The following is a 14,141-nucleotide window of genomic DNA, read 5'->3' as shown; positions in this document are numbered from 1 at the left end:
AGCGGAGGGTCCTTGAAGATTTATAAGGACTAATAAGCTTTCTTAGGGCAGGAGGGCCTTTGCCCTGCAATGTCCTGTGAGTAATGCACAGAGTCTTAAATACAATTCGTTCCTGGATGGGGAGCCAGTGCAGGGATCTCAGAAGTGGTTTGGCCGAGGCCCTTCTAGGTGCCCCCATGAGCATTCTTGCTGCAGCGTTCTGTACCCGCTGCAAGGAGTTAATTGTCTTTTTCGGTGCGGCTAGGAGGAGAGCATTGCCATAATCCAGTCTTGATAGTATTAGACCTTGGATTAGGAGCTTCCTAGATTGGAAAGGCAGAAGGGGGAGCACTTTCCGCACTGACCGCAACAGACCGAAACAGCTGCCTGCGACTTTCTTTTGCGTGGGTCTTGAATGTTAATTTGGGGTTCAAACCAGACCCCGAGGCTTTTGATTTTCTCCTTTGCTGGTGGCAGGTGGCTGGTGCAGGGGGGCCAGAGCTCAGAAGGCAGAGATGTAAAATGGTGGCCTGGGAGCATAATCTCCGTTTTGGCTCCATTAAGTTTCAGCTTGGAGTCTGTCATCCAGGAGAAGATTGCCGAGAGGCAGCTCGAGAGATTGTCCGAGCATGCCCCTTGTTGAGTCAGAGAGACGACAAGTTGTGTGTCGTCAGCATAGCTGATAGATTTAATCCCAAATGGGGCTACTAAATCCTCCAGCGGAGCCATGTAAACATTGAACAATGTGGGGCTCAGGGAAGATCCCTGCGGAACCCCACATTGAAGAGAAAAGGGCTTCGACGTGGTACCGTTCTCCCAGATCCTAAAGGACCGATTGTCGAGAAATGATTTCAGCCACTTGAGGGCAGACCCTACAATGCCTAGTTTGGAGAGACGGTGGACAAGGGTAGTGTGGTCTACGGTATCGAACGCAGCGCTCAGATCCAGGAGGATCAGAGCTGCTGATCCCCCTGAATCTAAGATGCACCTAGCCTCTTCTGCCACCACTATAAGGGCAGTGTCTGTGCCCTGCCCAGGGCGAAATCCCGTTTGGGAATTACCCAGCAAGTCATTACTCTCCAGGAATCCGGAGAGCTGCCGATTCACCCACTTTTTGGCGATTTTGCCCAATCCAGGTAACAATGAAATAGGGCGGAAATTTGCCAGGTCGGCAGGATCCAGTCCTGGTTTTTTAAGGAGGGCTTTGATTTTTGCCTGTTTCCAGCTCGGGGGGACAATGCCGGTAGTGAAAGAGGTATTCAAGAGATCCGTAGCGAGAGGGGCGATGGTACTCATAATTTGCTTAAGAACGTGCATGGGGGCTGGATCAGAAGGCGAGCCGCTTTTGATGTTGGAAAGTGTCGTGCAGAAATCTTCCCTGGTGATGCACGAGAACGTCTTGAGTAAAGGGCCTGAAGTAGAAGGAGGGGGGGGGGGTCGGAAGCCAAGGGTGTGCCCGTTTGAGGAAGACTGTCTAGTATTTTCTGTATTTTTTGGTCAAAAAACTTTGCTAACAGGTCACATCTAGATGTGGAATCATTTTGTGAAGTGATCGGCGATGGAATTTTGGTCAGCTGAGCGAGTATTTTGAAGGTTTCCCTTGAGGAGTTGGCTGCCAGTTTAATTTTCTCTTCAAAGAAGGAGGCCTTGGCCGTTTGTAGTGCGTCTTTGTAGAGTCTCAGGGCAGCCTGGTAGGAGGTTTTGCTACTATGGGCCCAGTCCCTCCTCCAGATACGTTCTGCCTTTTTGCAGGCCTTTTTAAGATCTCTTAGTGCTGTGGTATACCAAGGGGATTTAAAAGTACTACTCTTTTTGGTCACCATTGTTTGGGGCAGAACCATGTTCAGGGAATTATTGAGCCAATTCTGAAAATTCAGATCTGCAAGCAGAACTTCAGATTCTGGTTCAGGAGCAGATTGCTCAAGGGCCGATTTCAATTTTTCCACTGAAAGTTTCGGCCAGGCTCTTTGGAGAGTACGTGGGGGGGAAGCGCCGGTCACTTCCAGTCGCAGTTCCCAAGAAAAGGGCACTACAAAGTGATCAGACCAAGGTATGGGCAAAGGCGAAGTAGCTAGGAGCTGGGTGTTGTTAGAGAAAACGGGGTCTAACAAATGTCCTTTGCTATGGGTAGCTTCCTCATTAAGAAGATTAAGTTTGAATGATTTGAGATTTGAAGTAAGCTCTGCAGCTACTTTGTCGTTAGGGTCATCGAAATGAAGGTTAAGATCTCCGAGTACCAGAAAGTTAGAAGCCCGGGCAGCCGCTTCCAGGGTGACTTCTAGTAAGGAGTCAACAAAGTGCTTAATGCTGCCCGGGGGGCGGTAGATCAGAATTCCAGAGAGGGATTGTGCGGGGGTTAGTTGAATACTAAAGCAGGCGCTCTCTGCGTCTGAGATGCCGCCATTCTCAAGTCTGCATGTCAATGAATCTCTATAGATTATGGCGAGACCTCCTCCTATTCCTTCGCTTCTGTTCAGGTTTTGAGCAAGAAAGCCTGTGGGAAGGGCAGAGATGATGTCAAACTCTGAATGGGGGGATAACCATGTCTCTGTGAGGAAGAGCAAATCCAGGCACCTTTCTTCAATCAGCAGATTGATCTCAAGCGCATGTTTAGGCAAGGATCTGCAATTTAGCAGTGCCATCCTCAAGATTTTACTAGCCTTATTGCCATTGGTGGCTTTGGGTGGAGGATCGGGGCAGAGGTGACAGCGAGTGAATAAAGGTTCGGTCCCCCCCGGCAGAGGATCGCACTGATTCAAGGTGTATCGTAGCGCAATGAGTTCCTCACTGGAGTAAGCCGAGGGTACCGGGGGATCCACGGGCATAATAACGGGCCCTGGGCCTGGTGGCTTTTTGTGTACAACTGCATCAGTACAGTATTAATCAGCCAGTAGCGGTTCCTCCGCCATGGCGGAGGCACATCGCCCCACTGCTTTTTTAGCAGTGAGAAGTAGAAATATAAAATAATAAAAACTTTAAGTTATCATTTTATCCTTGTGCTGCTTTGCGAGTGGGTGGGATTACTCTGCTCTAGGAGCAGGGCAGGAAAGGAGTGGTTTGCCCACTACTATGTGCACATGGCTGTTTGTCCGGCCCTCTCAGGCCGCCCAAAATAGTCATGCGCACTTTCCCTGTTCCTCATGCAGGCTGCATTACAGCCTGCGTGGAGAACATACCCAGACCCCCATTCCCTGGCTGAAGGTCGAACAAAGGCCGCTCAGAATAATCACAGTGATGCATTGTGATTGGTCAGGGGAACCTGGGTGCTTACCAATCACAATGGTCCATTTCAACGTTGTGTGGTCAGTGGGGCCTGTCTGTGCTTCCTATTCCTCGAGTTCAATGAGGAGAGCAGAGACGCAGAAGTCAGCAAGGTTGGTTTAATTTGGAATTTTTCTATACTGTGCACCCCGTGCGATCCCCACATCCGCTACCCTCCCTCCCCTATTCCTGCCCCACCACCCGCGAGCCATGGCAGCCTCCACTATAAAAAGTCTATTAAAAAAAGCAGTGAAGTACTTTTCATTGGTGAAGACGTCACATCCCTCCTCCCCCAGGGCCTCTATTCATCAGTCATCCTTCTCCAGACATTTCCATACAAAACAAAGCTTGCACCATCTGTTTACCAGCTAGCCCCAAGCCCGCTCTCTGTCCCAGTCTCCTGGGTATAAGAGCACTGGACATAGCAACAACAAAATGCTGCCATTTGTCAGGTAGAAGGGAAATAATAAATAAAGAAGGGCGATGTCAGCATCACTTAATATCCACACACCTACAAACCAAAAAATGAACCCTATCTTTTGTAAAATAACTGCATTTTTTGTACAGCGCTCCAATACCACCAAGTCAGTCGAGTTTGCGCTCTAAAAAAATGCCCCACAAATTTATCTGACCTTGTATAATGTAACTAGCCTGATCTAAAGAGCTCCATCGCCTTTGAGTAGCTCCAGTACACCTTATGTAATTAAAAATGCCATGAATGTTCTTTGAAATTAGAGCTCTGAGAGGAGGCGGCTGACAGGAAGAGGCAGCAAGGCAGGTATGCAGCGACAAGGGAGCGACGAATGCTGCTCCCATTTGTCGGGTAGAGGGGGAATAATAAATTAACAATGGCGACGTCTGTCTCACTTAATCTCCGTGCACCTAAAAACAAAAAAATATTATCTGAACTTGTGTAATGTAACTTTGGTAAAGCACTTCAATACCTTTGGGTCAGTCAAGTTTGGAAGGAAACCAAGCACAAAAAGGAGAGACAAAGGGGAAGGATTAGTCACTAAAAAGCAAGCATTTTTGAACGACAATCAAAGAGATAAATACAAATGCAATGGGTGGGCTGTAAGCCCACAGATTGAATATAGCATGTCTCGAAAAGACAACACAAGCACTGCCTAGGCTCAACCTAAAAACCAGATTAAGATAGTGAAAATTTAAAAAAACTAAAATGGAATGGGGGCCTCAGGGCAGAGAGTGAGAGGACAGAAAATATTAAGTGGGAAGAAATGGAATTAAATAATACAAGCATTGGCATAGCCAATAGGTCTCGCCTTTGGGACCTTATAAGAGTTTAGCCATGCAACAGTTGATGTTGTTGCACCAAGGATATTGTGCTGGATAACACTTATAAGGTCCCAAAGGCGAGACCTATTGGCTATGCCAATGCTTGTTACTCATTATAAGCTACAACTCCCTCTATCTTTGATGCAAAGATTCAACACCCAAGAATGGTGAAACGTTGATACTGTGATAAGGTGAAGTTCTAGCCATCATCTACGGTAATAGATCTGACGAGGTTTATCGGGTTAAAGACCTTACATGATTCTTAGACGCAGGTAGGTGGTCTGATATGTAGCTGTTTGTACACTCCATGGGCCCTTCATTCACATCCGTAGCAATGCACCATAAGAACCAAAGGGGTTTAAAGACAGAATAAAATAATTTATGTTGACACTTAGGTTGTTTTAAGTATATGTACTGCACTGTTTGGTCCCGTTTTACAGGGGAATAGACCTCCCCTTTTTGAGTTGTATCACGTTTTTCGTAAGTGTCTTTTGTCTGTTCTATTACGTTTTCTTACTTTGTCTACCCTCACCACTGTTCTTCGTCAAAAAAACACATTGCGCTCCATCAAGAGTGTTGGTCTGCACCTGGATGTATGATGCGGTCCTATGATGAAGCATGACACTGCAAAGTGTGCGAGGGCAGTAATAAGACATTTTTAGTCTTCCCCTTGTTGGTCTTGGATCTGAGTAGATATGAGATTTACCGTTCCCATGTGGACAGCTACATGATTTGTAGCTCCAGCCTATCTTGGATCCCAGGGGATAAGATATTGTTTTTAGTACTTCTCTGTTGAGTGAGATTTAAGGTGGTAAGTGTGCCATCCCTTTCAGGCGGGGGGGAACAAGTCACATCAAAGGCCACAAATAAAGCACAATGCAGGAGGCTCGTGCGTTCATGGCGGGGTTTCCGAGGAAACCGAGGCAGGGAGTGGCGGTGCACACACAGGAAGGCACCAAACTGCCACTATGCCACTAGTAGAGGCGCAACTAGAGCCAAATTTCGGGGAGGGGTAAGAAAAAATTTCGGGGGGCTGAAACTTTAAGCAAAAGGCAGAGTGGAGCTGCAGGGGTCTTAGAAGGGGTGAAACAACAACAAAGCCTCATTAACAAGCAAATGGTCTTTTAAAGACCTGTGAAGTGCTTGGGTGTGGCTGTGTGTGTGCCCGGGAAGCTGTTTCATCCCGGGCTGCCACACATGACGGAGGGGGCTGAAGCCCTTTGAGTCCAACGGGAGTTGCGCGTCTGGCCACGAGCCACCAAGTAAAGGTCATCAAAAGGCAGTGTGTTACCAAGAACACCAGACAATGCGTCAGACACAGCCTTCCAGTCACGGCTTCATTTCACACTGCCAATGAATTCTGGGAGTTGTAGTCGTGGATCACAGGCTGTACATTAGTTAGATCATAGGGTGCCCACAGATTGTTACCTTTGTAAAGCTTTGCACAAACAACGCATATGTAAATTATATTTATGCATTGATTTATAAATGTCTATGAAAATCGAAGAAAAAAATCATTTGTGTAGGCATCATTTTCCTTAAAAGCGCTAATGAAGCAGGTTTTCAGTTAGCCCATTCATCGTTTAAAAGTACTGCTACGTTTTGACAGCCTTTCGAAAGAGTCAACTTACAGAGGGGAAGCCTAGTCAAGGCTTTAAATTATTTGCCATGTAAATCATGTAAACCTAACATTATGTAAAAATCTGATAAAGTCTCCAAGATTCAAAACATGTATTTAACATGGGAAAGTGTTTCGAATTAGTACAAGTGATAGTTTTTAACATGAACTTAGAAACATCCCCCCACACTCTGAGGACAGCAACACTGGTGAACTAGAAGAGAAGTCAGTTGTCATGTGTAACCTATCTGGTTCCTGGACCACACGTTAAGAAACAGTGATCTAGATTATTAAAATAGATGAAGCAATATTATAGTCTATTAAATCAAACACAAGAAATGTCTGTATAGAGCACACCCTGAACTCTAATGCATTTGAAGGTGCTCTCATATGTGATAATTAATACAAGCATTGGCAAAGCCAACAGGTCTCTCCAAAGGAAGAGCTATTGGCTATGTCAATTTCTTTTAGCCATGTTGTACAGCAGTATTGCTGCTGTTCAGCATGGCCGTAAGTTAGCAAATAAAGAGCTATGACAAGGCCTGCTCCTGCCACGAGGGGCAGTGCTCAGGCAGCAGAGTAGTCTTCTTAAGTAGATAGCATGCTACAGCAGTAGGCAGTCCTCTGTGAGTCCTTCTGGTACAGAAAGTGGACTGAAGAGATGTCTGAAGGTCTTATTTTTATACAAGGATTTTCTTACAGTGGAACCTTCTTAAGTATAGCACCTAATATCAAATACCTCTAAATAGTGATTACTGCCCCACACATTTCATAGGGGTTTGTGTGCATACTGGATAGCACCCACTGTAACAGTACTTGATCCCCAGAGGATCACAACAAGTTAAGGATAGCACAGATGCACCACAGATATTTAACGTAAAACAAGTTGAGATTTTGGTCTATCTTTAGAAATGATTCAGAAGAAGATCAGAGTTCTTCAATTTGATTCGTTTTATTTCATAGTGGAACATTGAGACACCATACAACCAACGCGTTTCGTCCCTAAGAGGGACTTCTTCAGGGCTGTTTAGACAAAAACATACAAACGGCTACTGGGCTAGCAGCTGAGCAAAATGGCTGTCTAGTTGAGGAGCTCCGTGGATAACGCGGCCCTTGCATCAATCTGAGTGCTCATCCGACACTTTACTGACCTCCAGGGGCTGGCGTTGAGGTCCGCTACCGAGCGACACTAGCTGGTGAAATCCCGATGTCCATCCGTTACCGAGAAGTGTCTGAACCTGCGAGGACTGAGGAGCGGCCTACCCTCGAGGCAAAAGCCGGGGACAAAAGTTTGTGGCAGTGCCAACCTGAGGCTCGAGCCGGCCGGAGACCCTACGGCGGTGAACCCTCGGAGTGCAACACGCGTAGCGAGACCCCGTGGCGGACCTTCCTATGCAGAGGCGGCGGTGAGTGTGAGCCGCGCCTCTACACCTGCAGCAGAGATTTTGGCCGCGGTGATATGACACCTTTGCCGCCGGCCGGGACCCACGGGGCGGTCGCACCGCCCGTGCTGGGAGGGCCTGTGACGATGATCGCCAGGAGAGAGGAGAGGTGGCGACGGGTGCTCGATAGTGCCTGAGACCCACATACATGCGCCGGTGAAGGTGTAATTGTGCGCTGACACTGGGGATCGAACACCACTGGCCTTAAACGCCGCATGTGCATCAGCAGCTGCCGAGCGTAATAGCGCCATCTCTGCTGCCATTAACATCCACTGGGGCCCAGCCACGGCGGCACCTTCCGCCATCTGAGCCTACTGAGAGGCCCCGGTGCCTGCGTTAAAGAAACTTGACGCAAGTGTGACACCCTAGCTATTACTTTCTCTGGGCCGTCTCATAGAGGACATTGCCGGCTCCCCAGATGCATCCCGTCACTATAGCTCAGAGACCTGCTATACCTCTCCAGCAGCGGCTGGGGCCCTGTCATGTTGACCTGCTATGAACCAGTGCTAAAGTTAACCATTCTACAGCAGTGGCGATAACATAGATAAATAGCGGCGCAGCGTGGGGCTAGAAATCGTGGCGCAGAGTTGCACGGGACTAGGAGCCATCTTCCTCTTAACTTGCAAACACTACGAGGAAAAAAGAAGAAGGCCGGCAACTCGAGGCACGCTGTGACTGAGCAAAAGGGCGCGCTCACAGGTGAACTCTTATCCCCCATCATAACTCGCGCGGCCAGGAGACAGACTCGCGCTAAGCAAGGAGTAGTCCACTCCACATCAAAAGCAACATGGCCGGCAGGGGTCCCAGTAACAACTCCACGCAAGCCAAACTAGACAAGTCTGCCTTCGAAAAAAGCTTCGTACCACAGCAGGAGGGACGGACATCTACAGGTAAACACCAGGATGGTGGTGAGGCGAAGAAAATAACACTGGAAGATATTATGAAAGCGCTCCCAGGCGTCCAAGCTACAGTAGGCACCATCTCCACCGACGTCTCGCTCCTACGGGCAGATCTCCACAAAATGGCGGACAGGGTGAAGGAGGTGTAGATAGTCACAAAATCATTAGTAATGGATGCATCGGACTTGCAAATAGCTGTCTCAACTCCAAAAAGAAAACAGGCTGCATGCAGAGAAGCCTGATGACCAGGAAGGGCGCGCAAGTCGCAACAATGTGCGTATAATTGGCCTTCCGGAATCAGAAGGCAAGCAAGCAATTGATTTGTACGTGGAGGAACTGATACAAACAAGGCTGCAACCCAAGGGGCTCTCCCACTTCTTCTCAGTGGAACGAGCACACAGGGTGCCCGGCGGCAGAACAAAACAGGGGGCGCCCCCGAGACCGGTCCTTGCTAAATGATTCAACTACAGGGATAGAGACGCGATTCTGCAGGCGGCGAGGGTCTCTCCTCCCATACGACTGCAAAAATTCTACAATAACCTTTCTCCCTGACTACACGGCAGCGGTCTCGAGATGCTGAAGAAGCTTCCTAGAAGTCAAGAAGCTCCTGAGGGCGCAGGAAATACCCTACTCCATGCTGTTTCCTGCAAAACTTCGTGTAGTGGCTGATGGCCGAACGTGGTTCTTTGATACACCGGGCGCGGCGCACGACTAGCTCGAGGGATGGCGGCCTGTTGAGAAATCTCATCATGGGAACAGACAACACCTCCGGCGTGAAGAGGAGGACGACCCAGGAACGCAAGATACAAGACACTTGGAAGTAGAGCAAACACCAAGCCATGAGGAGGAATAAGCAGCAGAACGACGCTGTCAACACTTCCAAGACTATCGACAGCCAGTACAATCGTACAGAAAGAACACAGCTGGACTGGCTCTGGTGGCGGACTGAGACGGACTCTGGAGGGTGAGAAGGGCTAGGGCCTCCGCTGGACCTCTTGCCCCTGAAAAGCAAGTACCTTGGGATTGGGAGGGGAAAAGCACTCTGCTGAGTTGGGGTGGCGGGCAGTTCTGGAACCGCGAAGCAGGGAGGGTGGGGGGATTTGGGGAGGGGAGAGATCTTAGTTCCTTTGAATTGTTTGCAATGTTTAGAGGCACTACTGGTAAGAGAGGACAGCGATTGACTTATAAGCTTACAGGAAAAATTGTTAGCATCGCTGTCTGCTTCTTTATTTTTGTCTGGCTCGTATGGTTCTTCAGGGCTTGTATGACTGAACTGATAGCTGCGTGTCTTCTGCAGCGATGCGTTTGGATGCTGATGAGAGATGATACACTTTGTTTTTGTAATCTATGTCTGCACACCCTACACAGGACGCTACCCGTACTATGACCCAACCAACCCCCGGGACCCCATTGACTATGTTGACCTGGAATGTACGGGGACTGGGGCATAAGGTGAAAAGAAGCTTGGTGTTGCAATATTTAAAACGCTGCGGACCGGCAGTAGCCCTTCTGCAAGAAACGCACCTGACGGGATCTACCTGTAAGGCCATGGACAGATGGGGCTACAATATGGTGGCCCATGCAGAATTCTCCTCCGGGTCCAGAGGGGTGGGTGCCTTAATAAAAAAGAACTTCCCACTTATAATACATCAGATGCGAATTGACGACCAGGGCCGCTTCGCAGCCGCTACTTGTCAATGGAAGGGGACATTGTTTAATTTCGTCTCTGTGTACATCCCCCTGTCCTTACATGCCACGGCACATTCTGCACTTACGGCGTTCCTACTTCCTACTTGCATTACCGGTGGGGGTGATGGTGCTAGGGGGCGACTTCAATGATATCGTAGATGGTACGCTGGATAGGCATCCCAAAAAACTGACGACACCACACAACCGTCGTATGACGGGACTCTTGGACGCCTTAGGGCTTGCAGACGCCTGCAGATATAGGCACCCCACTACTAGGCAATACACATTCCACTCTGCAGTCCACGACTGTCTCACACGTATAGACTACTTTCTGGTAACAGCGAACGGACTGGACAGAATAGATAAGGTAGATATCCGCCCCAGGGGTATATCTGATCACTCGCCAATATTACTCATTTATACGCACCATTTTACACTCCGGCGCCGGGTGTTCCCCATTCTTCCTAGTTACTTACAAGTACCAGAGGTCTCGAAGGGTATCTTAAGCACTACTACAAACTTCTTCCAAGAAAACGTAGGATCTGTAGATTCCCCTAGTACCCTTTGGGAAGCTTACAAAGTGGTGACTCGTGGTCAAGCTATAGCGTTAATTACTGGCCATAAACGAAACAAACGGGCTGAACTCGATCAAGCGGAAGCAGACTTGACGGAAGACATGGCTCTACATGCAGCCAGCCCGACCCCTCTCACTGCACAACGAGTGCGGCTTAAACAGGCCGAGTATGTGGCATATCAAAAAGAGGCGGTCTTAGATCGACTTCAGGCCAAGAGACACAGAGTGTATGAGCTAGGAGATAAGGCCGGAAAAATGCTAGCTTGGCTGGACAAAAAGGAGAGGGCGGGGAGGGTTATTGCACAACTGCGTGCCTCTGATGGATCCCTGCTGACTGCCCCATGGGATATAGTAGACATGCTGGCTGATTATTTCGAGACGGTGTATGCCTCCTGTAATGCGTTCACAGTTGAGGACACGCATGGCTATATAAAGGATCTCGCCATGCCACGACTTACACCGGAGGTGGGGTTGCTGCTGGAGGCTGACCTTACAGTCGAGGAAGTAGAGATAGCCATTGGCTCCCTGGCGTCCGGTAAGGCTGCGGGCCCCAATGGCTTCCCAGTCGAACTATATAAACGTACCGCTCAGGTGACAGCTCCCTTCTTACTGAGTATGTTCCACGATAGTCTCCAGATGGGTGAGCTACCCCGTGACCAGAGGTTGGCCACAATTGTAGCAATCCATAAACCGGGCAAACCACCCACAGAGTGTGGCTCATACCGCCAGATTTCCCTAATCAACGCCGAACCAAAGATTCTAGCCAAACTACTGGCGATACGACTGACTCCGCATCTTGCGTCCCTGATAGATCCCGACCAATCAGGATTCATGCCCCACCGCAGTACGGCTCTTAACTTGAGGCGACTCCACGCGGTGCTGGCTCGCCGGTCTTTTATCCACGAGCCTGCGGTTATCCTCTCCCTTGACGCCAGTATGGCGTTTGATACGGTGGAATGGCCGTTCCTGTTTGCTGCGCTACAACACTTGGGATTTGGACCTAAGTTCTGCGCTTGGATCCACTTACTTTACAACAACTCATTGGCGCATGTAACGGCCAATGGGCATATATCCAGGGATTTCCCACTGGCGCGCGGCACTCGACAGGGATGGCCGTTGTCCCCCCTGTTGTTCGCGCTGATACTAGAACCGCTCGCAGCATGGCTTAGATGGGAGTCCTCTATCAGAGGCCTTCACCTGGGAAGACACCTGACATATCCCTGTATGCAGACGACATACTTTTATATCTCACCTCCCCTAGAAAATCCATCCTGGAATTGATGAATATTTGTGACAAGTTTGATAGGGTGTCCAGCTACAGAATAAACTGGTCCAAGTCAGTCCTGTACGTTCTGGTTGGCCCACCCCCGCGGCTACCTGGGGACTGCCCGCTGCGTGTCACTACTGATGCTTTTAAATACCTGGGTATTTATGCAACACCTGATCCCTCGGAGTTCTATAACAAAAATCTAAAGCCCCAATTGAACCGCTTCAAACGTGATGTGGCGGTGTGGCGTAACCTCCCCCTAACGCTGCTGGGAAGGGCAGCGCTCTATAAAATGATGGCACTGCAGCACTTCCTCTATGTCCTCGAAAACACTCCATTCTTGGTCCCACAAACCTATTTTAAGACTATAGCAGCGGAGGTCGCCAGCTTACTGTGGGGAAATAAACCAGCACAAATTGCGCAGGACAAGCTCGTACGTAGCTGGTACGATGGAGGAATAGCACTTCCGAACTTGCAGCTGTACTATTGGGTGGCACACCTTAAGTTAATAAATCATTGGTTGCACACCCCGCAGGATGAGCCGGCATATCAGGCATATCAGGCAAAATCTGGAAGAAAGAGGCCTGATGGCTAATCTCTACCGGCGCCGAAAACCCCCGGGGCTGATTGGACCTACCAAGCATACAATACATATTTGGTACCAGGCGCATACGCAAGTGAAATGTGCAGGGTCAATCACGCAGATGACGCCGCTATGGGACTCCCAACAGTTGGGTATCCTCCGCAGGAGTAAAGGCTTCCATAACTGGGACAATATTGGCCTTTCAGTAGTGGGAGATCTTTGGAAAAAGGGAGCGGTGGTCGACTTTCAACATCTTCACATGCAATTTGGCATGGCGCAGACGGAGGAATTCCAGCCATACCACCGGGCACTTCACTACAGGAATCCAATGCACTGGAGGATAGGCTCCTGACGGAGCACATGACCGAAAAGGCGACCTCTCTAACGTACTGTAAACTGGTCAATAATTTGCCGGACCCCACATCCAAGCAGAGACAGACCTGGTCCCGGGAGGTGGGTGACTTTGATGATTCAGAGTAGCAGGAAGCCCTGTCCTCGCCCTGTGAGACGGCGATCCCGTCTAGGCTCCCATTGGTCATACTTAAAGCGCTACACCGCACATACTACACCAGGACAACTCTTCACGTAATGGGGGCAGCAGAACATAAATACTGTCTGTGCAGCTGTGGAGGAGAGGGTACATTTTACCACACTATTTGTGGGTCAAAATAATGCGCACTGTATCTCAAGCACTAGAAGTCTCTGTACTCCCGGAACCAAGGCGATGCCTATTGAATGTATGGGAAGCAAATGATCTTAACCATCAGGAACAGGATTGGGCTATGCTTGGTATGATGATGGCGAAACGTAATATTGCTATGTTGTGGGGGTCGGGAACGTTACCTACGCTTCGCAAGTGGTGTAAAGATATGGACGAGGCAATGGTGGCGGAAAGGGCGGTCTTTATACACCGTGGATGCCCGCAAAAGTGGGAAAAGGTCTGGGGGGCCTGGAATAAGTTCAGAAGAGACATTTGCGAACCACCAGAACTTGATGCAGATACTTTCGCCTTGTGATGAACCCCTTATATTACGGATGGCGGGGAGGGCTGGGTTGTGGGTGCGGGTCTGAATTAGAGATATCTGGATATGTTACATTAATTTGCTATCCCCTGACCTCTATGCGATTGCAGATAAAGATGAATATTGTTTTGTATATATTAACCCTGCTTTGTGCCTAAATAAAAATCTTTTAAAACATTTTTTAAAAAACATACAAACAATATATATAAGATATATATAAAACATCTATAAACATCTATAAAAGTGTAGGTATATATACAGTGACATAAAATCGACTTAGTCAGAATAGACAAAATATTCTAGTATAAAGCGAATTTAACATACTAAAAAGTGATATTGCCCATATCTGACTAGAAAAAGTCCATTATAAATAATAACGAACTAGAAAAAGCTCAAACAGACAGACTGCTAGAACAAGACAATCCATTTTTAAGTAATAATAAAAAGAGAGCAAACTTAAGCAAACAAATTGCTACAACAATGAGAGGATACAAAGCTTCTCTTCATATCC

This window comes from Lissotriton vulgaris, unplaced genomic scaffold, assembly GCF_964263255.1.
Source record: "Lissotriton vulgaris unplaced genomic scaffold, aLisVul1.2 SCAFFOLD_3292, whole genome shotgun sequence".
In the NCBI taxonomy this organism is placed as follows: Eukaryota; Metazoa; Chordata; class Amphibia; order Caudata; family Salamandridae; genus Lissotriton; species Lissotriton vulgaris.
Note: the sequence above shows the minus strand (reverse complement) of the source record.